The sequence below is a fragment of the Corvus cornix genome, chromosome 1 (genome assembly GCF_000738735.6).
Source record: "Corvus cornix cornix isolate S_Up_H32 chromosome 1, ASM73873v5, whole genome shotgun sequence".
NCBI classification, from domain to species: domain Eukaryota; kingdom Metazoa; phylum Chordata; class Aves; order Passeriformes; family Corvidae; genus Corvus; species Corvus cornix.
Window position 1 is genome coordinate 72706056 of NC_046332.1, and position 24314 is coordinate 72730369.

Consider the following 24314-nt stretch of genomic DNA (forward strand, 5'->3'; position numbering starts at 1 on the left):
TAACAACCTTTTACCCAAAATATTAAAAAAAAAAAAATGGGAGAAGTAGCACTAAAATTATGTAAATTGGACTTGATTCAGAAATAGGCATAGAAGGTCTAGGCTTCAGTTTCTCTCTCCACAAATAAGTTTAAAATTTAACTCTTTGGCACCTGCCTGATGGTGAAAAGGACCAAACTCACAAAAACAACTTCCTTTTTTTCTTTATATCTCAGTCAGACCAAATACACCAACACATAAAAGAGATATGTAAAATATTATGGAAATACAAAACAAACACTTAAATATTCAGGGACCATAAAAATCAAGTATAACTTCCAGCAGATTTTGGTTTCTCTTATTAATTTTTAGCAACCTTTTCTACAGCCTTGTTTCACCTACATCTTCTTTTACGTAAATAAACTTGTATTTGTTCTTTTGATGCGTTTGAAGCTGGACTCAAGTTTACATTTTTCACAGGGATAAAATAGTGAGAGGGAAATAAGCCATTTGATTTGTCTTCATGCACACTGTTCTATTAGCGCAGGTCTGGTTCCTACAGTATATCACCGTGTCCCACAGCCATAGGGAGGAGGAGGAGGAGGAGAAGATCCAGCAGGCAGGAATTGTGCAGCAAGATTGATTTATTTAATTATTTTACAAACTCTTTTATAGACTTTTTTCTTCATAGTCTAATTGGACAAAGGACCAGCCACCCCTTGGGGGTGATTGGCCAAACTCCTAAAACATCCATTATCAAAATATTTTCTACTATACCATAAACAAGACTTTTCAAGGTTGCAGGTGGCTTGGTTGTTTACATTCCCTGCTACCTCTTCTGTGAGAGAGAAAAGTCTCTCACGGACTTAGAAAAATAACAAGAAGATCCTCACTAACAGCATTTTTGTACCTACACTGTTCTTTATGACATTTAGTGGAAACCACTGCAATTTCTGCTAAATTTTATTTTCTGAGGCACAGCAGCTTAACCAATGTAGAAATAAATCTAATTTAACTGATACTATGCTGCTGCTGAATAGCCCATGCCCATAACTATTACACAACTATTTTTACACAACTTACCCTTCATAGCCAGGCGAAACATCCAGCTGTTTATCAGGAGCAATGCTAGGTCTTTGGTATTACAAACAAGCTTGGTTTGGCACAGTGCCAGCTGGGATGGGCTGAAGTAGTGCCAGACATAGTTTTAAGAGTTGAGCAGTGTAGGCGAGGGAGTTTCAGTGTACAAAGCCTTGTTGTGTTAAATAATATAAAAGTGGAACAGCAAGGAAGTTGTGCAAATTTTTGTAGAAAAAACACATTACTAGTTTTTGAAGACTCAAAAACTCTAACATGAGCCAATATTTTGATTCATTCTATATGCAGAGCAGCAAATTTGGTACAGAAAGAATAAATTCCCAAATACACAAGATTTATCATCTCACTTGCTATTATGAGAGATTATCCAAGGCAATTTCTGCTTTGCCACCAAACAGTTTATAAGTAAAATTTTATATTTAAAAGGCAACCTTTCACGCAGGAAGAAGCCCACTGAACTATTTTTGTATCTTAGAGCTAAAAATTCAGTGACGTTAACGCCAAGTTTTAAAGCTAATATTCATCTTGGAATATCATTCAGTTAAATGAAAAATTAAGTTATTGCATGGTAATTTTACAGAGGTTACTTTCTTAGAGTTAGAAAAAGTGTATGTCAGTAATTATTTTACTAGGGATTTAAAAAAAATCCCTTTTTAAAGAGAACAAAAATATTTAAATTTGTAAACAGTGTCCCCTGCACTAAAAAAACCCCAAACCTAGTATGTTCCTCAGGAGCTGTAATACCTAAGTGAGAAAAAGTAAGCTTAGCTATTATTTTATTTATAAAACTGTTCTCTAAGCTGGTGAATCTACTTTTAAGTTTTTGAGCAGTAGTTATGCATTATGGGGGTTTTTTTTCTTTATTTTATTTTTTCAAATTTACAGTGCAATCATTGGTATTAAGCTGGGGATTGAGGATTCTTAGGGGCAGTTTTGGTGCAGTAACAAAATACATGAACTGATAGATGAATGAACTAGATTTATATGAAATAACCTGCTTTTTATGGGTGCTACATTCCCAAGGGAGTTATTTTCATGTTGAGGCTTTGTCACATCATGTGCTTATCATCAGATGTCAATGCAAATGTTGCATTTTGCTCTATAAGAAAAACAGACTCATTCACATTCTCTCAACTCCTCCACTGAGCACAACAAAAGGTGTGAGTTGCAAGAATGTGTGCTGGGATGACGGTATGATACCATATTCTCTATTGTCTGCTTATTGTCCAGACATGAGTTCTGTGCCTTTAAGCCAGAGCCGAGAGAGAGAGAGAGAGAGGTGGGGAAGGAGGTGGAATTCTTTCGGCGGCTGTGCTCAAAAACACAGATAACTCTCTTGCTCTCACCCCAGCTCTTGGCTCTGCAGCAGGGAAGAGAATTGCATTATTTTGCTTTTTAGCTAGCTTCTTGTTCATTAGCTGAGGCAGGAAGTTTTCCTGGGACTGTGGCTTCTTCTTCTTCTTCTTCTCCTGGAACTGTTCAGCTTTGCTCCAGTCCGGAACACCATCACCGGGAGGCCCCACACCGCGGCCTGGAGGCGCCCACACCGTGGCCCATCCATGGAGAGAGCAGAGCCACACCTACAGAAAGGACTTTGAATCTACCAGGTCTTCTCCACAGTGAGAGGTTTATTATCTAACATTATTCATTTTTTCTTCCTTGTGCCTTCGTGCACCCTGCTTGTTAAATAAACAGGCTTTTTTCACTTTCCTCCAGGAAATTTCTTTCAAACCTGTGGGGGAGGAGCTGCTGAAACCTGCCTTCCATTAGACGATACGTTCATCTCAGGATGTTTCCTCCTAATTCTTCTCAAAACGGGACACTGTGTTTCAGAGAATGTTAGGTATTCTACATCCTGTGATTCTTCCCATAAAATTCTCTCTCTCTCTCATGTGCATTCCACAGCTTCACTTGAAGTCTTCGGACTAGATCATGTTCAGCAGCAAGCAAAGCTTCTGCCTTCAGCCTTTTTTCATTTTCCTAATTTATCTTTTACCGAATTTTGTAAAGATAATGTTATTTCATTTTCATAATTATGAGTAATCAATATGTAATTATCCCAACTTTCTCACTCCAACTCCACCCCAGGGGTAGTAGGGTGACTAAGAAATTTTCCAAGGAAGGACAACAAAACATTTTCTTTATGCTGGCCACCCAGGATAGCCCTTTTCCCAAAAAATTCCCCAAGAGGGAACTACACAATCTCCCACAAAAAATCCCTCAAAAGAAATTCATGGCAAAGTTTTCAAAAGTTTACACAGCCTCCCCAGATGAAGGCTGTAGCAAAGTTTCCAGAAGGAACACACAAGATTTCCCTCAGAGAGACTATTGTCAAAGGCACTTTGTGTCAGAGAACAGCACTTCTGTCACCAAAATGTCATGATCCTATTGTAAGAGATGCCTCTGCCCAATTAAAGGTGCAAATGAGACCATATGCCAAAGTCAACAGTATGGATTTTTTTTAACAGCAAGTATGAGGCAGATGGATAGAAAGAAATAGGAGGTTGGGGGAGGAGGAAAGAGTGAGAGAGACAGAGAGAGAGATTAAGTTGAAAGATATCACCATCACATGGATTCCTGAGCTGTCCTGCTGGTTCTTCTTCACCCTGGTCTTCTCAGCTGTGCCAGTCCCAGAGTCATTCTTCTGAAAGTACCACCTTTATATAGTCCAAGTTCCAGGTATATAAAGGGTGGTTGCAGATGTTTCTACAACTTGGGCTGGCATGGGTGTAAGCAGTGGTTCCCTTTCTCACACCCTGTACAGTGGAATTTGTCTAGTGTGCTAATTCCAAATCTTACCTCCATTAGGCCTGGAATTATCTCCTTCCTGCTGTGCCATCTGTGTTTATTTCAAGTTCCATTGTGGTGGCTTCTTTTACGGGAAGAGTGTTTTGAGAAATGCTACTGCATTGTGTAATTCCCAACAAGAATACACACAATAGTTCAGCTGAATAATATTTCCAGGCAATATATGTGAGGTAAAATCACATGAAAAATTCCTGCTCTAAATAGAATCTTCACACACAGATAATTTGGACCAATAATAGCAGAAGGTAGGAAATAGTCTTTGGAGGTTTTAGTGAATGAAGTATAGCAGCTTCTTTGGAAGTTCACCATAAGATAATACCCATAAAATTTTCCAGCTTATTTTTTTTCTCTTGATTATCATCTAATGATGTTTTTGTATATTTTTTGTTTGCTGTTTGTAATATGATAATGCCCATTAATCTGGAGTTGAAACACAACCTATTACACTATACATTGCACAAACATGAAATTTTATATTGTAGTTGCTTCATGTTACTCACAAACTCATTTAACACCTGTAGAATACAACTTAAATATACATTAGAGGGAATGGATGATTAAAGGAACACTTTTCATGGGATTTCACAAATTATTTATGTGGCCTATCATGCAACTTGGTGCGATAATCTTCCATAATCACTGCTGGAATGAATCAACTGGCTAGAATGAGAAAAGGCTAGTATGTTCTGCCAGCAGTAATGGAAGTTACAATCCTTGAAAGTACTGCTTGCAGATATACCCTTTAATCACCAGCATCAGTCTCATAGTTTTTTAAAAATCCGTACTTTCTATACTCTCACAATTCAAAGAAACAGATCGTCTAAGAGGAAAATTTGGAAGTATCTCTACTAAGAAGATCTCAAAATGCTACCCATTAAGTTTGGTTCCTTACAAATATGGGGAAAATATACTGTCTAGCCATCAATTGTATTTAAATACTCTCTATTACTTGAAAAGTTTGACACAACTCTAGTTCTGTGACAACTGGATGGGCTGTGCAGACCAAACACTTGCCATTGCTGGTTTAATAGAACTGAAACACAGAGAGTAGGTTTTATCACACTGCAACTGAAAACCACAAGTTAGATGTGCACATTATAGTCCATGCAGGTAGAGCCAGTGGAGTTTAGAGAACAGTTCAGTGTCCAAATTTAAATAGGTCATATGATTCATTTAGTACCCCAGCCCATATTTCCCCATTCCAGAAATACAAAGATTGTCTATATTAACCAGATGCATGAAGATTCCCTAGGTACTTAATGAAATATCAGATGTAAGTAGTTGTCTTTGTGCAGGGAACTGAATGATGTCCAGAGAACTCCACAGACCACGTTTACTGAAACAAGATCTTCACTGCTTGTAGCAGTCATTTCAGCTGCTCATAAATAGATTTTGATGCCAATATCTAAATCAGTTTGACAGGTCACTTCCTAAGTGAGATATCTCTCTTTAATTGCTCAGATCAGGGAGTACAGAACTAATAATCTCTAGCCATAAATACACATTTGACCAGAATCTCTCAGTCTTCGTCCACTCTTAAAATATTAAAATCAATACAGAATTAAATAATCTGAATATATATGTGTACCATATTGCGATATAACACATTATTAAATATCAAAGTCCATGTCTCCACTCCAATTTCAAGTTATTCCTTTCACTTCATCAGTTTTCAATTGCTAATGTTCTTTTCCATTGCTGTTGTGAGAGTTGCTTTGCAGAAAAAGTGGTTAATGCTACGCCAGCGGAAAATTTGTCATGATTATGAGGATTGCAAAGATGTTCAGTGACAAATAAAACCAAATAAAACCCCCTGTACTTCAGTGCCTGTATTTCAGTGATTTATTGCACTTTATCAACTGTAAAAATTGTGAGGGCAAGTGAAATTGCCTAAGAATCAGAAATGCTCTGGTACAGAGTAATCCACGTTTGTGAAGAACATTCTTTGTGACCATTTTTCTTTTAGTTTTGATTTTGAGAATTCATTTTGAACTTAATTGAAAGAATAATGTTTATTCAGAAAGCTGTTATACTTAATAGCTAGCTTGATTTTATTAAGCAGTGTATGTTTTGGGGATTTTGTGTGATTTCAAAATGTGATTATTTCCTTGACATAGTCATAGAAAATATTGCTTTGGTACTCTTTAGCTGATTTTTAATACTAGTTCAGCTTAGGAAAGTAGAGAACAGATTTTTTTTCCCACAACATATTCCATTTTTGTATTGGATTCTTCTTGGTTCTTCAGCTTTCTATACAAATGGAGAGGTTGCTTGAAGGAAAGAATGTAATTCTAAGCGGCCATGAAAGACCATAATCTGCTGAAAAATGGAAAGAAATTCAGCAGGAGGAAGTAAAGGTCACAAAGGGTGGTTAAAATCAATTGTATAGTATGGGAGAAAAAAGTGTTAAGTAACAGTTTTTCAGAGAAGGATTTGTGGGTTATAATGAATGACAAGATGAACATGACACATGACAGAGAAATGTGCATGCTGTGAATAAAAAAAAAAAAAAAAAGAAAATCCGTCAAACCAAAAAATTACCTACATAAAAAAACCTAAAAGGAATAGTACTCATTGTATGTAATGGGAGAATAATAGGAGAAAATCTATATTTCTGGCTCATTTATTTCAGCACAGCGACTGGAGTGGGGTCTTTGATTCATTTGGGTTATGAGCCTTGAGAATCTGGGATATAGTGAACAGGTCCAGAAAAGAGCAAGTGGAATGATGTAAGATGTCTGTTACACCAAGACCAGAACCAAACATTTGAAAGAACTGAGTAATTTATCCTAGGTAAAAAACGTCTGACTTCATGTAGAGAAAAATTTCAAAGAAATGAAAAAATGTGTTCTGCTTTCTGTATATACACAACATAAAACAAGAAGTAATGAATTATGCTACAGCAAAAAAACACTCATTTGTTATGAATGCTTCTCTAACAGAAACAAGGAGGCACTATTTCCTTCATAGGCAGTCTTTAAAGAACAACCAAACAACTTAATCTCTCCCAAGGAATGCCCGAGTCGTAACTGTTCATGTAGGTGACATGGGGATGAATTCTATGATTTAGATCCGTTATGTTTTTTCTAAAGTGACACCATATAGGAAATGACAGGATGAATATGATTAGCTTCCTGTCTTTCTTTCTGCCTGTTTGTTCTGCTGCAAATCCCAGTTACTGGCTCCTTGAAATTTTTCCCAGTTTTCCAATGAAGAAAGAGCATCTTTACTTACAAAACCCAGGATGCTTCCTGCATTCCTTAGGATGCTTCCTAAGTAGTTTCCTATTGATGGGATTAATTTACTTTTGTGTAAATACTGAAAAGGCATCCACTTTAACTTAAGGTAGTCACTTCTCCTTACTTTTGCAGACATTGAAGGCAAATCCACATCTCCACAGGGCAATTCACCTCATTTTAAAATGGAAAGCTAGAGTAAGCATAATCTAAACACTTGTGATGGCACAGTATGGGAGGAGAACTGAGGACAGGAGTCCATAGTTATAAATTAAGTGGGGAGAGATGGAGTTGTTGACTGTCTCATGTTAAGAAGGACTCTGGTTGTCCAGACAGCCTTAAAGTTCCTGGATATTCACATTCACAGAGCTCTCTCTTCATGGAAAAGTGAGCTACAAATAATACTATAAATTTTCAAATGTCACCTCCTTCTGTTCACTGACGAAAGAAATCTGGGACTGGCAGCCAGATATTCATCTATAATCAATGAAATTCCATGGGCGTTAATGTTTTTTCATTGATAATAGTAGAGGAGTAGCTTTGCTAGGATAATTGTTTTCTATATTGTAATACTGATTTAGTTTCAATTATATAATAATTTGAATATAACTACATACGTAGTCTTAATTAGCATTGTAGTGGGTTTTGTTAATAAAAAGTAATATTAAAGTGTCATACGTGGGTTAGTTGTACTGGAGATATGCTGAAATAATCCAGAACTTTGTCATATAACATTATTTTTAAAGACAGTTTAAGACAAATATGCATTTACATCTTCAATCTTGGCACATAGATACCACTGTATAGAGTAACAGGAAAAAAAGTATTCTTAGCTGATACTGGTTAGCTCCACTTTCTCTGAAACAGTGATAATAGGATGTAATTTCCTACACAGGTTATTTCATGACCATTTTCAAATGTTTTTACCCTTAAGAGAAAATAATTGCGGAATTCAATATTCCGAAGAATCATGGAAGCTAGTCAAGAAAAGCTACAATGCATCAGCTAGTTAATCTCCCAGGCAATACAAGTTTACCTCCTGCTGATTATTTATTAAAAGTACACATTAAAAAAAGATATTCTTTTTTGTTCCACAGAGGTAAAATTCCTCAGCTCATTGCCTTGTTTTCATTTGTTTTTTTCATTGTTTTTTCCTTATGATTTTTTTCAGTCCATTGGTATTCATAGTGAAATAACTGAGAAGTTTGCTATGATGAAAGTCTACAACACTTTGCTAACTCCTTTCCACGGATACTCAAGCAAAAATAATTTGTGATAGATATCGACAGCTGTCATTCCACCAAGATGAGAGTATCTGAGACTTCCAATCTTCACAATAGATTTTCTTTAGTCCTGTTTGTTACTATTTTTCCTTTTCTTTCACATCCTTTATATTTATTTAACACTGAATTTTTGTTTTATTTTTGATGGAGCACAGTATTGAATTTGAATACAATGTTGAAATTTTGGTTTAGATCATCTTCTAAAATCTGATATATGACATAAACTTATATTTATTGTGACTATTCCCCCAGTGTGCCAAAGTCACTACATGAGAGAAATTTCATGATCTCAAAAAATAAAGATTCCACTGTAAAATATTTCTGACACACTTCGTCTCTAAGTGTATGTAGATTTACCCTTGACTCATCAGTTTGTGATGCAGCCTCTTCTCTAGATCAAAGGTCCTAGTAGAATTTTGTATTTTTCCCACAAAAACACATACTATGCTTGGTTTTATGGTCAAGAATTTTATTAACCTTTTCTAACCCTAAGTCATAGATGAAGGTAAGAATTAATTATCTGTTATAAATACTGTTCAAATATTCAAAGTTATTCAAAGTTAACAGCCATTTTCAATGCCTGTTTCCTGTTTTCTGTATGTAAAATCCTGTAACTGTCCTGTACCAGCCAGCTTGCTGAAGAGGTAACAGGAGATGAACTCATTAGATCACTCTATATGATTAATATTCTAGTTTAAAATAATTTCCTCTATCTTTATATCATACTTATGTTTTATCAATAGCAGCTTAATTTTTTTTTTGTAGATTATTCCCAGAGGAAATACTGTATTTCATAGGACTTAGTAGTGATTTCTATTCAACCCTGCCAAAAAACACCCCCTTAATCAACACCAACAGTGGGATTTGAGTTGTTAATTATGCATCTAGATCACATTTTATTCATATTGTGCTATGCCAGGTCTGTGTGTGGGTACAGGTGTTTTTAATCAAAGGTTTTGCAGGAAGAAATCAAATACTCAAAAAACATTACATTTGTGAGCTGAATTTATACTTTCATAAAAAGAAAATTAAACTTGTTGACACAGTTTTGACTGGCATTAAGCATATTACTCCCCTTTAATTCTAAACCAAAAGATTTTGAATCAGTTTTTTGTATTATCATCTCCAGGCCCAGTGTCAAATTAACAAGTTTAGAATTATATAAGCTCACTGCTTTTTTTTGAATTGTGCTACAGTATTAGTATGCTTCCATCAGATGTACAGCTTGAATGAACTGAGAACTTCAGGAAAGCATGTCAGAGGATTTGCCAGCATTTCTCCTTACCTTTTGAACTCAAATTGCACTCCATTAAATGTTCAGTGCCTTGGAAGCTTTCAGCATAGGCTGTCTTTCCCACTGATATTGCAATAGGTCTCACAGAGGACCACAGATAGCTATCGTTTTCTGCTGTACTGTGTTTCACTTCAAAAGGACAAACTATTTTTTAAAAGATGACTATTTATTGTCAGGTTGGACAAAACCCAATCTCAAATTTCAGTGTTGTCTAAGCATTATCTATCAGCCTGACTGCATAAGAGATGCTGAGTTTAGGTCTGACATTTTCTCCTCTTCCTGAATGCATTCTATGTTAGGTAGTTATTTAAAATGTGAAAAATAAATCTGTGCTGTGATGGCAACAATACAGAATATATACAAAAAGTTTCTGTATAAATCTGTGTTCTACTATGTTTCTAACTAGCACTCTTTGTTCGTGTAAGGATTCCACAACTGTTTTAAGCAGTAGTTGTTTTCCAAAAATAGAAGATTCTCATCTATAATGGAGATGATTTTCAAATAATGTTTCAGGAACTGGCAGAGAACAAAGGCTGCACTGCAGCTGAAATAAACAGCCTTCCCCACTGGTAATTTTAGGATACCGGATATTAAAAAACCATTTTCCTGACATTTGCATGGTAAACTCAGATCTCACTCTGATAATAAATATATCTCTTGGGTTCACCTTCCAGGGCAAGCCTCAGGGATACATAAGAATTAAATAATGGGATTTTTGTTTCATCATTGTTTCATTCATTTTGATTTGGTTGGTTCTTCTAGAAGTCATAAAATGTTTCAAACACAAAACTCACCAAACATATAATTATGAGTTGATTTCAGTTCAGAATAATGAAATAAATGCCTTTTTTTTTATTATTTTTCCTTTGTTGGAGTCCAAAAAACACAGAATAATGACAGAGTGCCAGATCTGAAGAGGAAAAATTGTCAAGTTAGGTTTTAGTCTGCAAAACTTATTTCAGATTGCCATCAGCAATAGGTTTCATATGTTGAACTGATCATTATTCGATAGAAAGTATTTCTTCTTTGATAAAGCCAATCTGGTTCCAGGCCTTTGTTTTCAGAAAGCATTGGCAATACAACGTTTTTTTCAGAATATTAAGTTTCAGTGGTGTTTAACTAATTTTTTTGCCTCTTATTTTTAATATTCCTCACTTAGTGAGGGGGTATCGGTCAGATAAATCAATATAAAATGAGCTGTAATGTAGTATAAACACATACAACTTAGCAGCCCAATGACAACTGAAGTGCAAAATGTATGGATAATAGTTGGACCACAACCCTGCTTGCCTTAGAAGTTTACTCTTGGATCTTACCCTCAGGAAATGTGAGTAAACTAAGGTTATGAAGAAAAAATAATTAATGAAAAAAAAAGATAAATTACACTTGATAGTTAATATTTTTATAGTAATAACGAAAGAAAATGTAAAATATTTATGTTAACTATTTACATAGAAAAGAGAGGGCTTTTTTAAAGCTTTTATGCATGACTAGACATTTATGCCTCTCAGTTTGAGCATATCTTAAAAAGACCTGTAGTTTGGAAGCATACCAAGGGCTGGAAATCTGTAATTATGCCTTGGCTTTTAATGTTTGAAGTTTGACTCCCAAAAAACTTATTTTCACCATCCATCAAACATTCTAGACATGGCTTAATAACATTCATAGGCAGAGAACTGACAAGTGGTCATAATCATACTTTATATCATAAATTAGATCTTTGCAGATGACTTAGGAATGCTTTTACCCAAATGTAAAACTGTATCCTTCATTCCATTCATTGTGCAACCTGCTCTACGATTTTACTTTTTGTGCTGATTTTATGAAAATTTAATGAGGAAAAAAAATTAAAAAGCTTTTCTGAACAGTTAGCCCAAAAGATTAGTCAAATTAGAAATGTGTTTCAAAACAATACATAGGTTTTATATGCATAATTAGTATTGCCATTAATGAAATATATTCACATAAGTTTTTCAAGTCATGCAGAGAGGAGTATGATAGAATGTTACACATATCCATTATCAGCACTTGTGCAAAGCATCTGACGCTGTCCCAGGGACATGGAAAGTAGAACTGAGTGCACCTTCAGCAAGTCTGCCGATGGCACCAAACTGTGTGGGGCAGTCAACGCACTAGAGGGAGGGATGCCATCCAGAGGGTCCTCCAGAGGCTTAAGAGGTGGGCCTGTGTGAACCTCATCAAGTGCAACACGACCGAATGCACCTGGGTCAGGGCATTCCCATGCACAAATACAAGCTGGGTGGAGAAAGGATTGAGAGAAGTGCTGGGGAGAAGGATTTGGTGGTGTTGGTGGATGAGAAGCTCAAAATGATCCATCAGTGTGTGGTCACAGCCCAGAAGGCCAACTGTATCCTGGGCCAGAGAACAAGGGACATGATTCTGCCCCTCTACTCCACTCTAGTGAGACTCTACCTGGAGTACTGCATCCCTCTCTGTGGCTCCAAACACAAAAAGGATGTGGTCCTGCTGGAGTGAGTCCAGAGGAGCAGCATGAATAGGGGCAGAGGACAGGGGCACCTCTTCTGTGAAGACAGGCTGAAAGAGTTGGGGTTGTTCAGTCTGGAGAAGAGAATGCTCTGAGGAGACCTTAATAGCAACCTTCCAGTACCTAAAGGGGAACTAGAGGAAAGCTGAAGAGGGACTTCTTACAAGGGTGTGTAGTGACATGACAGGGCGTAACATCTTTAAACTGAAACAGAGTAGGTTTAGATCAGATATTAGTAAGAAATTCTCTAGAGTGAGGATGATGAAGCACTGGAACAGGTTTCCCGGAGAAGTTGTGGATGCTCAGTCTCTGGAAGTGTTAATAGTCAGTCTAGTGGAAGGTGACCCTGTCCACGTTAGGTGAGTTGGAACTAGAAGTTCTTTAATACCCCTTCTAAACCAAGACATTCTTTGATTTTCATGTGTCATGCAGTAAAGTCTATTTTAAGTGTGGCTGGATTTTGTTTTGGTTTTGGATTTTCTACATAAATTGGAAGACTGTATCTGGTGTGATTTTCATCTGATTTATTAAAAATAAACATAGCTTCTCTATCCATCTGAAGCCTATATGATTTTCATGTATCAGAGTTGTATTTATAATATCCTCATCTTCATTCACTTGGAACAGATGGAAAAATGCCTTTGATTACTGGATTTTTTAATGTTGCAGACTTTGGGGCTAGAGACCTTGTTTCCTTCTTTTTCTAAACAGTAAAGGAAAGTTTGCATAGAAGAGCTCTGTAGAATCTGTTTGGCATATTTGACAAGGATGACTTTCTGATTGGGACATTTCCTGGGCAGCTTTCCTGTGTAACTTTTCTTTAACCTTGTCAGAGTTACATGAACCAAAGTCTCCAACCTTCCAGTATCTAAAGTACTAAAAGTAGTTAATCAAAAAGGCTTTCCTAATCTGTTCCTTTCCCATCTGTTCCTATTGAAAGAGTAGTTAACTCTTCTAGAATGGCTGTAGCATATAAAAACAATAGACAGCACAATAAATTCTTCATTGGTAGATGCTTGGTGACAGTGAAATTATGTAAAACTGTATCTCCTGCTGTGCTATACACACACCAAGAGTGTGTGTACATGAACAGCAGCATAAATAAGGTTATAAAGTATGACGAAATAAACACACATTTTCTAAAAAGCTAAATGAACCAAAGCAATTTAAACTCTGGGCATTACACAACTTGATCTCTCTATCACCCTGAGCAGCATAGATAGAGTGAAGGGTTAGGAAGAAAAATGAAAATCTGTAAAGGAACATTACAGCATTTGTTCACACTATGAGTTGTCAACAATCATGCATAATTTAAGACTGCAGCCGCTAACAATTTCAGCATGTTTTTCTCTGCTTGAGGAACTGAGTTTTCTGATGAGTCCCTGATGAGATTACAGTGGTCCTAACAGCATCTTGTAAATAACCCATACTGCCCCTGCACAGAGCACAAATTTAGATTTCACAGATTACAGCCCTAAATTACAAACACTGGGCTGCCCCACATTATTATGTGATCCAAGTTTGTTAATTAAAGAAACATTGCCAAAATGCAAATATCGTCAAATTCCCTTTGACGTGGTGGCATGTAATGACATGTTAAAATTATTAAACACTATGTCAAAATTTAAAATTTTTTCTCTTCTTTCTGAGGAATTTAGCTTTTGTAATTCTCAGTGCTCTGCACAGTGTTCTCTTAGTGTGAAAAGAGAGAATGATTTTGAATGTCAAGGGGATTTATGCAAGGAAACATTACATTTATGTGAAAGAAACAGAAACCCTGTGAGGATTTCACCAAAGACAGATAACTGATATATTTTATGTAATTCACAAAAGAAAGAAACAAATGAAAACCTAAACAAAGGCATCCTGATTCTAAGCACTTGTCTTCTTTTTAACCTTGAGACTATTTGTTTGTTTGCTTGCTGGGGATTTTTTTTTTTTTCTGAGTGGAAAGCATGTTAAGTTATAAATGTGACACGTTCTAAGAGTTCAGTCTTTAAATTGCCACAGTTTCCACTCTTCTTCATGATATTTTTTTTCATTAAAAATGTTTTGTTCTCATGTGGAACATTTTGGCAAACTTTGAAGTAGAGGGATGGTCAAAATATTAAATTAAAACCTATCGAAGTTCAATTAATTTTTGTTTACATGACAATATTTAGAACATGAAATGAGAATGGTACCACCATAAACATTAAATTAAGAAATCTGAAGTAATCAAAAAAGATGTCATCCTTGAGTGATCTTGTGATTGGAAACTAGTAGAAATGGATAAATCAGTATTATGAAAAGGATTTTAACTGCAGACTCGCATATGGAAGTAGATTTATAATTACTGTATTTATTCATGACATGTTATTCTTTAATACAAGGTATTCTCATAATTAGCTCAGAAGCTTTGCCATTTAATAAGAACATTCATTTATCCAAAACCAAATGCCAAACAGGTAAATGTGAGTTCACCCATTCCAGATATGAAAGAGCCATGCTGTGACAGAGATATTGTTTTAAGGTTTTCTTGCTTCCTACTCTGTACTACATACTAAAATAATAAATTTACTAGGATAAACTCTGGAAATTATTGAAATTATATACATAATAAATAATTTTTAAACATAATTATATACGAAAATCCCCAAAAGTTTCTCAGAATGTGTACCCATTGCTGCCTACCTGCTGAGCTATCAAAGTCCTTGAAAGGAAATATGGCCAATAAAATAACCTACATTTTCTACAGGATGTACTAAGCTCCCTATACACTAGCACAGTTTCTCAGAAAGACATTTAGCTTCTTCTTAAACTATTCAGTGTTGTAAAACCTAGGTCACCTTCTGCTTATGTTAATCACAAAACCCAGTCTAATAATTATTTGACTGAAATCATTACAGTGTTCAATATTGTAGATGACGCAATGACCTGGCACGTTATGTGTCCCTTTTGTTCAGTAATTCAGCAAGTACTCCACTCACTCAGGCTGAAAGATGACACAGCTCAGTCACTCAATCTGAAAATGAAAGTCTGACCCAACATCTTTTAGGTGGATGCTTTAGCCAGAAGCTTATAAAATTGATTATAGACAGAGAGCCAGAAGATTGTTCCCTTTTATGCAGCATTGTTGAAACACCTTCACTTTTCATGGGCCAGAGAACAAGACTATGCTTGTATATTCCAGGAGCTAAAATATGTTCTCTCTTATCTAGAAAAAGGACCCAGAGCAATAAATTTTATGTTGCTAAATAATAGAGAGGTAAGGATGTATCCCTGGCTTCAAGGATAAGTAGCACAAATTATTTTTTGTTCACATTACTTTTCAGACGGTTCCTTTTCTAACAGGAGTGTCTCAGTGGCCCAAAGAGGGTCAGAAAGCAAGCTAACAATTGTGTAGTGTCAGCAATCACAGCACTCAAGCTCACAGCCTACTCTTCTCTTACTAAATAGCATAAATATACCCTGAGAATGTCTATAACGCTCAAAATCATTTTAAAAAGGTTTGCATTAAATATTCAGTAAAGTCAATATTTTACATAAAGCTGGATATTCCATCTCCTAAGCTTTATATTCTCTCTCTGGCAAATGTAATAATTCTTCACAAAGACTTCATAGGAGGGTTTGGATGAGGGTAAATCAAAGCATTCCTTTGAGATGCTGAATATGCAACTCCCAATCAACTGCAGGAGAAGCAGGACCTTCCACTGGCTCTGCCACAACCATAGCTGAGTGCTCTGACCGTTTAAATACACTTAATCTTTTTCTAGCTTATGTTTGAGGACTGGGTGATCCAAATGCCTCAGTCTCAGTAGACACATCCATATCTCTGAGTTTGTTTGTAGCCCTCCTTGAAAAAGGCAGAACTGACACTTCCTACTTCTATTTTCATATTTTCCTTTGGAGAGATTGTTGTCTACATAGAATATTTCAAAATTCTACACTTAACAATCCATTTTTAGATCAAAATGTATTTTAGATATCCACAGTTTCATAGGCCTTGTTCATTCAAGAAACACAGAATTCTTAAGTGTTGTTTCAGGATCCTAATAGCTAAATTCTGTCAGCTAGACTCCCCCAATCTCTTAACTGTATTTTTTTTTTCCCTTTGGCTACAGCAGAAGGAAAATAATTTGATAATATTTTTCAGTGTTCCAATAATGCTTTTATTTAATTTCCCTAATGGTTTTGCAAAAAAAAAAAAAAATTGTTTTCACCAGACATCAAAATCAATTTGATTTTTCCCACACACATCCCCTACAGAACAAAGTGTTAATTATCAGGAGAATTAAACTGCAGGACATTAATGTGTGAAATGACTACTGAACACTTTTGTGTTAATCAATTCAGAATAAATCATTAATCCCTTTACATCCCTAAACACTAATTTAACAACAAGGAAATAGCCAAAACCATGGTGGTCTAGGGACCACTGACTTGCACTGATATACCTGGCTTTGTGTCAATGAAGTCTAGATCCTAGAGAGAAATCACAGGATATTTGCATACTATGGGAACAGAAAGACTTTCGAAAGATATGAGTTATTCTTCACTTCACACTGCCCCTGGCTATGCCTGAATATATGTTTTAACTAATGTAGTTTCTTTACAGCCCATCTTCCATTAATGTATTCTGGTTGAACCAGTCCACAACTAGGATAGCAAGCAGTGATTATCCTGTGATTAACTGAGCTCAGAATATCACAGTCAGCATATACTCCATATAAACTTATTCTCAGCATTTTATCCTGTTTAATGATTTTCCTTGACCAGAAAATTGTATGTCACAAAAGCTTGAACAAATAAAAAATCAGAAGAATTTAGTATCTTAAATAGATTAAAAAAAAAAAAAAATTAGAAGGCTGCCTTTGCTTCTACCTGATGTTGTAGAATTTATTATTGAATTCATTTTCACAATTAATAGTCCCTTGTAAATAATTTAATTATTTTTCTACAATGAGATGATAAAAAAATTTTATTTAGCCAGTAGTGTGCCCAGGTGGCCAAGAAGGTCAATGGCATCCTGGCTTATAACAGAAATAATATTGCCAATAGGACCAGGGAGGCGTTTGTACTTGGCCCTGGTGGGACCAAACCTTGAATCTTTGTTCATTTCTGGGCCGCTCAGTTCAGGAGGGAGATTGAGGTGCTGGAGTGTGTTCAGAGAAGGGCAATGAAGCTGGTGAAGGGTCTGGAGTGCATGGCCTAGGAGAAGTGGCTGAGGGAGATGGGGTTGTTGAGCCTGGACAGGAGGATGCTCAGAGGAGACATCTCCCTCATTATCCTTCTCCACAACTCCCTGAAAGGAGGTTGTAGCCAGGTGGGGTTCAGCCTCTTCTTCTAGGCAATCAGCAATAGGACAAGAAGACATAGTCCTAAGGTGCACTAGGGGAGGTTTAGGTTGGATATTAGCAAGAATTTCTTTCCAGATAGTGGAATGGGCTTCCCAGGGAGGTGGTCAAGTCACTATCCCTGAAGGTGTTTATGGAAAGTCTGTTTACAGAGAGACTGGATGAGTTACTGTCCCTGGAGGTGTTTATGGAAAGCATGGTCCAGTTGACATGGTGGTGTTAGGTCATAGGTTGGACTTGATGATCTTAGAGGTCTTTTCCAACCTAATTGATTTTGTAACATTTACAAAATTACTCCATGTTAAATAATAACATTTCCTTAATCTGGACAAAAATTGAGATCAATTTTGCCTCATTACATTACAAGATAGTAGAACTTTAAAAACCCCCAAGGCTGTCCTGCCACTGAATATCTTCTATAATTGCCAGATTTTTATTATCTTGCCCTTTACTTTTTTACGTTTAGCTTTCCAGTTAACAAAAAAAAAAAATAACAGTGGTGTCAGCTTCCTCAGTGCCAAATCTACCTTTTTGTAATATATTTTTAAAGAACAAAAATATATAACATCAGCATTGACCTGTCACCCTTTTGATGTCATGCAGCATCCATACACAAATTCTAAGACAGGTAAGAATTGTTTCTTGCAGCTGTATAAATTTATGGGGTTTAATGTTCATTTTATTAAGTCACAATCACTAAATGTCTAGAAATGCTTGAGGGGCTATTTTTTGCTTGTGTGTTTTGGTGAGTGTTTTTCCCAGAGGTATGTCTCAGGATACATAAGAGAACAAGAATGGGCTGCAGGCAGCCTCGACCTTGAAGAGTTACAGCTGTGCTGAACCAGGTGTTTCTACTAAAGACCAGAGACCAGCCCACCCTCTGGCAAGTAACTCATAAGGGAGAGAAGAGGACCCCAGATGAAGACTGCTAAGAAAGCAAGCAGGACTGAAGTAGCTTTAGGTGGTGGCAGCTTCCTTTGTACCTCTGGATGGAGAGCTGGTTTTTTGTTTACCATCAAGGATAGACATTTGCTTTTAAAAGATATAATTCTAGTCACCCACTTATGACACAGAAACCCAAAAACTCTCTATTCAGTCAATTCTTTTTTCAGAGAGAGTGAAGAATTTCATTTATGTTCGCCAGATTTCACCTAAATAGTTTTTGTCTCATCCATTAAAAAATGCAAAACCTAACAAAAAATTGACGTGTTTGTGAACCTGAGAAATAGTGTAGGGTAACTCAAGCCAGTAAAACAAAACAGGAGCTATTTTGTAAGCCAGTGCTATCCCATTAAGAGAGCTGAGTGGTATACTGTATACAGGGAGAAAGAACTGAAGCAGAAAATACAGAATTCTTATAAATTCTCCAAGCCTTTGAAAGATTAACAGAATGAAGGCAAAAGTTTAAACTTTGCCTTTTCTCCCTGTCCTGGTTTCAGAGAAGGGGATGGAGTTTAGAGCTCTGTCTTCTCTATGATTTTATGATTCTATGATTTATGGACATTTTACAGACATTTCACAGGGATGGCCCATAGACTAAGGAAATTATATCTCTGCATTTATCGAAGGCTGAGAAGTGGCGTGGTGGTTATTGAGGATTTATTGGATAGTGCATGATAGTGCATGCACCTAAGCATGATGAAAATGGCATAGAATCAGTGGTGGAGAATATGCTGGTTTTGGCAAAGGTAGAGTTGATTTTCATCATAGTAGCTAGTATGGGTCTGTGTTTTGGATTTGGGCTGGAAATGGTGTTGATAACACAGGGATGTTTCCATTATTGCTGAGCAGCGTTTACACAGAGCCAAGGGCTGATCTTTTCATCCTGCTGGACCAGCGAGCAGGGTGGGGATGCACAAGAAGTTGGGAGAGAGGACAGATGGGACAAGTGACCCCAGCTGAACAAAGGGATAATATATACCCTGTGACATCATGATCAGCAACAGATGAGGGGAAGGTGTGCCTGGAGGCTGTTGCTCAAACACTGAATGGGTATAAGTTTTTTGGTGGTGTACAGTGGTTTTCGTTACTTGTCTTTCTTGGGTTTTATTTCTTTCTCTTGGCTATTTTCCTTTTCATACAATTTACCATAATTGTTGTTATTATTATTAATTTTGTTTGAATTATTAAACTGTTCTTCACTCAACCAACATTTTTTCTCATTTTTACACCCTGCAGATCCCTTCCCCTCCCTCATCCTGCTGGACCATAGAGTGACCAAGTCAGTGCATGGTGCTTACTTGCTGGCTGGGGTTAAACCATGACAGTAGACTACTTTTAAAGTAACAAAAATAGTAGAGAGTGGGGAAATATTGATAAAAATGTGGGTTTAAATAGAACTTCAGTTTTATCATTATAAGGATAATGGATATGGCATTTTCTCAAACACTCATTTGATTTTCGAAAGCTTATAAATCCCATTCAATGCTTACTTATGCCTTTACATACCTCAAAAATCTCTAAAACCAGAATACTGGGCTATCTTGCAATTTTTTTTCCATAATAAGCTTAAAGCTCATTGTGATGATACAAACGAAGAACTGCTCACGTAAGTATGACATGAGGCAACTGTATTCTAACAGATTAACATGTTTCAATGGAGAATGCCCCTGTGTACGTAAATGACATTGCTAAAACTTGGTGAGAAAAAACACACATTTTGTTGCCAACATTTATATTCAAAGCTAGCTTTTGAATCTCTGTTTCTGGAATTTTTTCATTCGCAAACGTTCTACCTTGTGCAGAGATTCAGCAAGAAAGATATACATGCTTGAAAGCAGAAGAAGGTAATTATTTACTAATACACACAGAAAATAGCTAAGGTGAGCAAGCAAGATGTTAGGCTGAGCGTTAATGTGTTCACCGTCTCTGTAACATATCCAATGAGTTTTTGCTGGCCAAGCAGTTGTCAATCAGGAATTACTCTTTGAAAGAGGATAATCCTTAGTGTTGCTGAGTTTCCATCTTCTGATTTTCTGTTTTTCCTTTCAAATTTTTGATTTTTCATGTTAGTCTTACCTCTTCAGCTGCTTAAGTATCCACACTTCAACAGTGTCACCACAGCTTGCAATTTTACATTTTCTTATCTTGCATGGCCCTAGTCTAGGTACTTTCTCACAACTTAGCAGTTCTCCCAGATGTCTGAGCAAAAGTTATAATGCTGTGCTATATCAAAACTAGGTCATGATTCACAAACAGCTGAATCTCTAAGAGGAGGATTGCAATTTCACTTTCATCAGAATAAATAATAATAAACTCAATAAAATCCAAATAATCTGGGAGTAGGAAAGGATCTCTAGGGAGATCCACTCATATGATGATTCAAAAGCTCAGAAAATTCTTCATTCCTAACTTCAAGCTCTGAAGTAAACTGGACTTACATTTATCTGAAAGAAACCCATATGGCAATAACTTAGGGTGGAAATCTAAGACATTTTCAGATGTACACGAAAATTGAAAGATCCCACAAAGGCATCTCACTATTGACAAAAAAACAGACCAAAAAGCCCCACACCAAAACAAGGAAGAACAACACAAAAAAACACCAACACAAACTCCAAAATGTCTCACTGTGTTTTCTCTAAGCATGCCTGAAATGACTGTCTAGAGTTTATTTATGTCATGTATTTGAGAAATGAGAAAGAATAAGGTAAAATATATAAAAACACCAAATTAATGAAGGCTGAAGTTTTACAATATAACTTTTGATGTCCTTCTCTACAACGTCTGTTCCTTTTCTCATGTAATGGAATAAGAGCCACTGAACAAAATGAAATATGAGAAATAACATAGATGAAAAAGAAAATGCTTTTTTCACAGAGGATTAAATTAATTTCATGCAACTTGAACAGTTGTAAAAGTTGATTTTTCCAAAAGGGGCCTTGATGGAATTTCCATTGTTCAGTCAACAGCAGACAACACAAAATTGTAATGCTGAGTTCTTTTTGCAGGACAAAAAAAAAAATATACTGTAAGGTGAATTAGGGTAAAAGCTGATGGATAGACTGAAGAGTTTAGACAAAGACTCTGAATGATATGAAGCGTTCTGACTTGGATGAAAAAAATAAAAAAGAAAGTCATGCATCTAATCTAAAAGGAAGTATTTCAAGAGGAGTTTTCTATGGCTATGCAAATGGCTTCAGAACCATATGCATTTTTCAACTAAAACAAAGAACTGCAAACAGCCACAAACAGTAGACTATAAATTACTCACCACTACTAGACTAGTTATGTGGACTACTCACATTTCCATGGCTCATGTCCTAACTGGGTCATGAGTTGGCTTTCCTTATTGTTTACTGCTTGTCACCATTCCAAGTTTCCCTTTTCCCATGAGGGCCTGAAAGTTTTGGAACAGGCTTTAAATATCTGTGTTAGGGCATATTTAGAATTATATTTTAAAACAGTCCAAACACACTTGTTCTGGCAATAAGGGTAAGACACATGTTCTCTTAGATCAGATAAGGTTGCTTCAGTTCGCACTTTATTCCATAGCACCCTTCATCCACAGCATTTTCATTCATATTATTTGACTTGCAGAATATAGGCTGGAGACACTCAACATGGTCTTTTTCAAATTTCCTCATGGTCTCTGTTAAGGAAATTAGATATATCTGAGAAATTATCCCAACATTATTAAAAAATCTAATAAATTAAATATAATTAAACTAAACCGTGAGAAGATATTATTCCATTAGGAACAGGGGTGTCTCAAACTGTGAAACAGAAGATCCTATTTAGCACCTTGATTAGACAATGTGATAATTTTTAATACTTCTATGTTGTATTGCTGAAAAGAACTGAATATTTTCTATTGAATATTGAAAAAGAGTGATTTTCTAGAGGGTATTAATAATCATAGTGTACCAGTACGTTCCATTTGAGAAGCCAAACAGTGCTAACTTTCAAAAGCATAGAAAATGCTGCCAAAAGAGATAAACCATTTTTAAATCAGAAAGGTGATTTTTTTTTTCTCTTTATCTTATTAAACAGCAATGTACATTTCTACAATATTTATGCTTGCTTCTGTACTACTCATGGAGCCTGGGGAAACAATACTATAGATATGTGTATTTCTCTTGAGAAAACAGAGTGGAATAAGAGAAAAAGATCAAGTCCTAGCTTGCAGCTAGATGAATGAAAATGAAAATTTAGACAGAAAAAACAGTGTTGACATAATGACTCTAGGTAAATGTATTCATGGATTATCCATTAGCCACATGAGAAAAGTGTGGCATTCAAATATAATAGGAAAATTGAAAAAGTACTGTATATAACAGTTTAATGACTCTAACCATCAGTAGATTTTTGGGGTGGGGAGGGACGGACGGAGCTGTTAACTCCCACCTCCCATCAATGGTTACTTCACTGACTCCTTCGTTGTAAACCAGCATTTTTATTCTGAATAGAATTCTGTGTGATATTAGTGGCTGGACCAGTAGCTCCTTCCCCATAAATTTGAGTCAAGCTAGAGTCTCAGAAGAGTCTAAAAAGGCCTGAGAATGCCACCAAGAGAAGAGCAAACTGGCAGCTTCAGAAGTAAGAGATGGGGTGTCAAGAAAACTGACAACTACCATGCTTAGATATTTGACTAAACCTGTCCTGAATGTGATTAAAGAGAAAGTACAAAACTTGCTGGGCAAGTGTTAAGCTAAGTGCGAGAAGATTGCCCTGCCCCCTAAGTCCTGCCCCCTAAAAACAGCTACTTTCATCTGCGCAACCTTTCCAACTTAGCGCTGATGTCAGATTATACCATTTTTACATATTCTGTAAGTCTTAGTCACATTGTACCTTAGTTTTGGCACCTCCATGGATGTCACTTTCCCCAACTCTCTCGTAGTTTCCTCAGCTTCATTCTTGAGCCCAGATGCCTTTTCACTTCAGGGATTTTAAGAGAAATTATTGCAGTTAGAACAGTGCAACTGCTGCCAAGCATACTACATGTTTCAGTGGACTTTTCCATTATTTCAGTGTTCAAATGGTGGATTGGAATGTGACTGGAATATGTGGGGTGGAAGGCAAGAGTAGTGGAGTTTTGTTGTGGTTTAGAACAAGAAAACCTACTTGGAGTGTATCATCTGACTGTCTGTTGGTCTGGGTTTGTTCTTGTCATGGCACAGTATTTGACACAATCAATAGGATTCATTTTGTGTGTGGTGCTCTAGGAGCAGACCAAATGTGTTCCGCACAGCAGTGGACATTCAGTCTACAGAAGCAGATGAGAGGTTGATGTGAAGATTATAGTGTGGATATTACAAATCAAGGGGATACGAAAAAGCAACCTTTCAGCCCACAGAGTCACTCCTATTATGTAGGACATAAGCAGTCTTTGGCAGAGCATAAGTCCATAATACACTCAAAATATTTCTGATCTCCTGCGAGGTTGAGTACATTTACATTGCCGAGGGGAATGAACTCGAACATAGGACTTCTGATTGTTCACAAACTTTAGCTGCTAATTTATGTCCTAGTTTTGTTAAATACAAGTAGGCCCACAGAGACAGCTCTGCTGTGTAGGGAACCAGCCTTAGACAGTGTCACTGTGAGTCAACTGCTGCCAAATGGCCTCAGGGCAAGGACTCAATCCCTGGTCTTCTTTTATTTAGCAGAATAGAAATAGTTATAGAGATCTTGGGTAAGAAGTGAGCTACAGGGTTAGTCCATGAAAGACTGCTACTCCCTTGTGCTGTCAAGTCTATTTATAGGCCTTTGTACAGAAAAAATTCAGGATTTTTTTCTCACTTTAATATTATTTATGAAGATATGTTTAAAGAC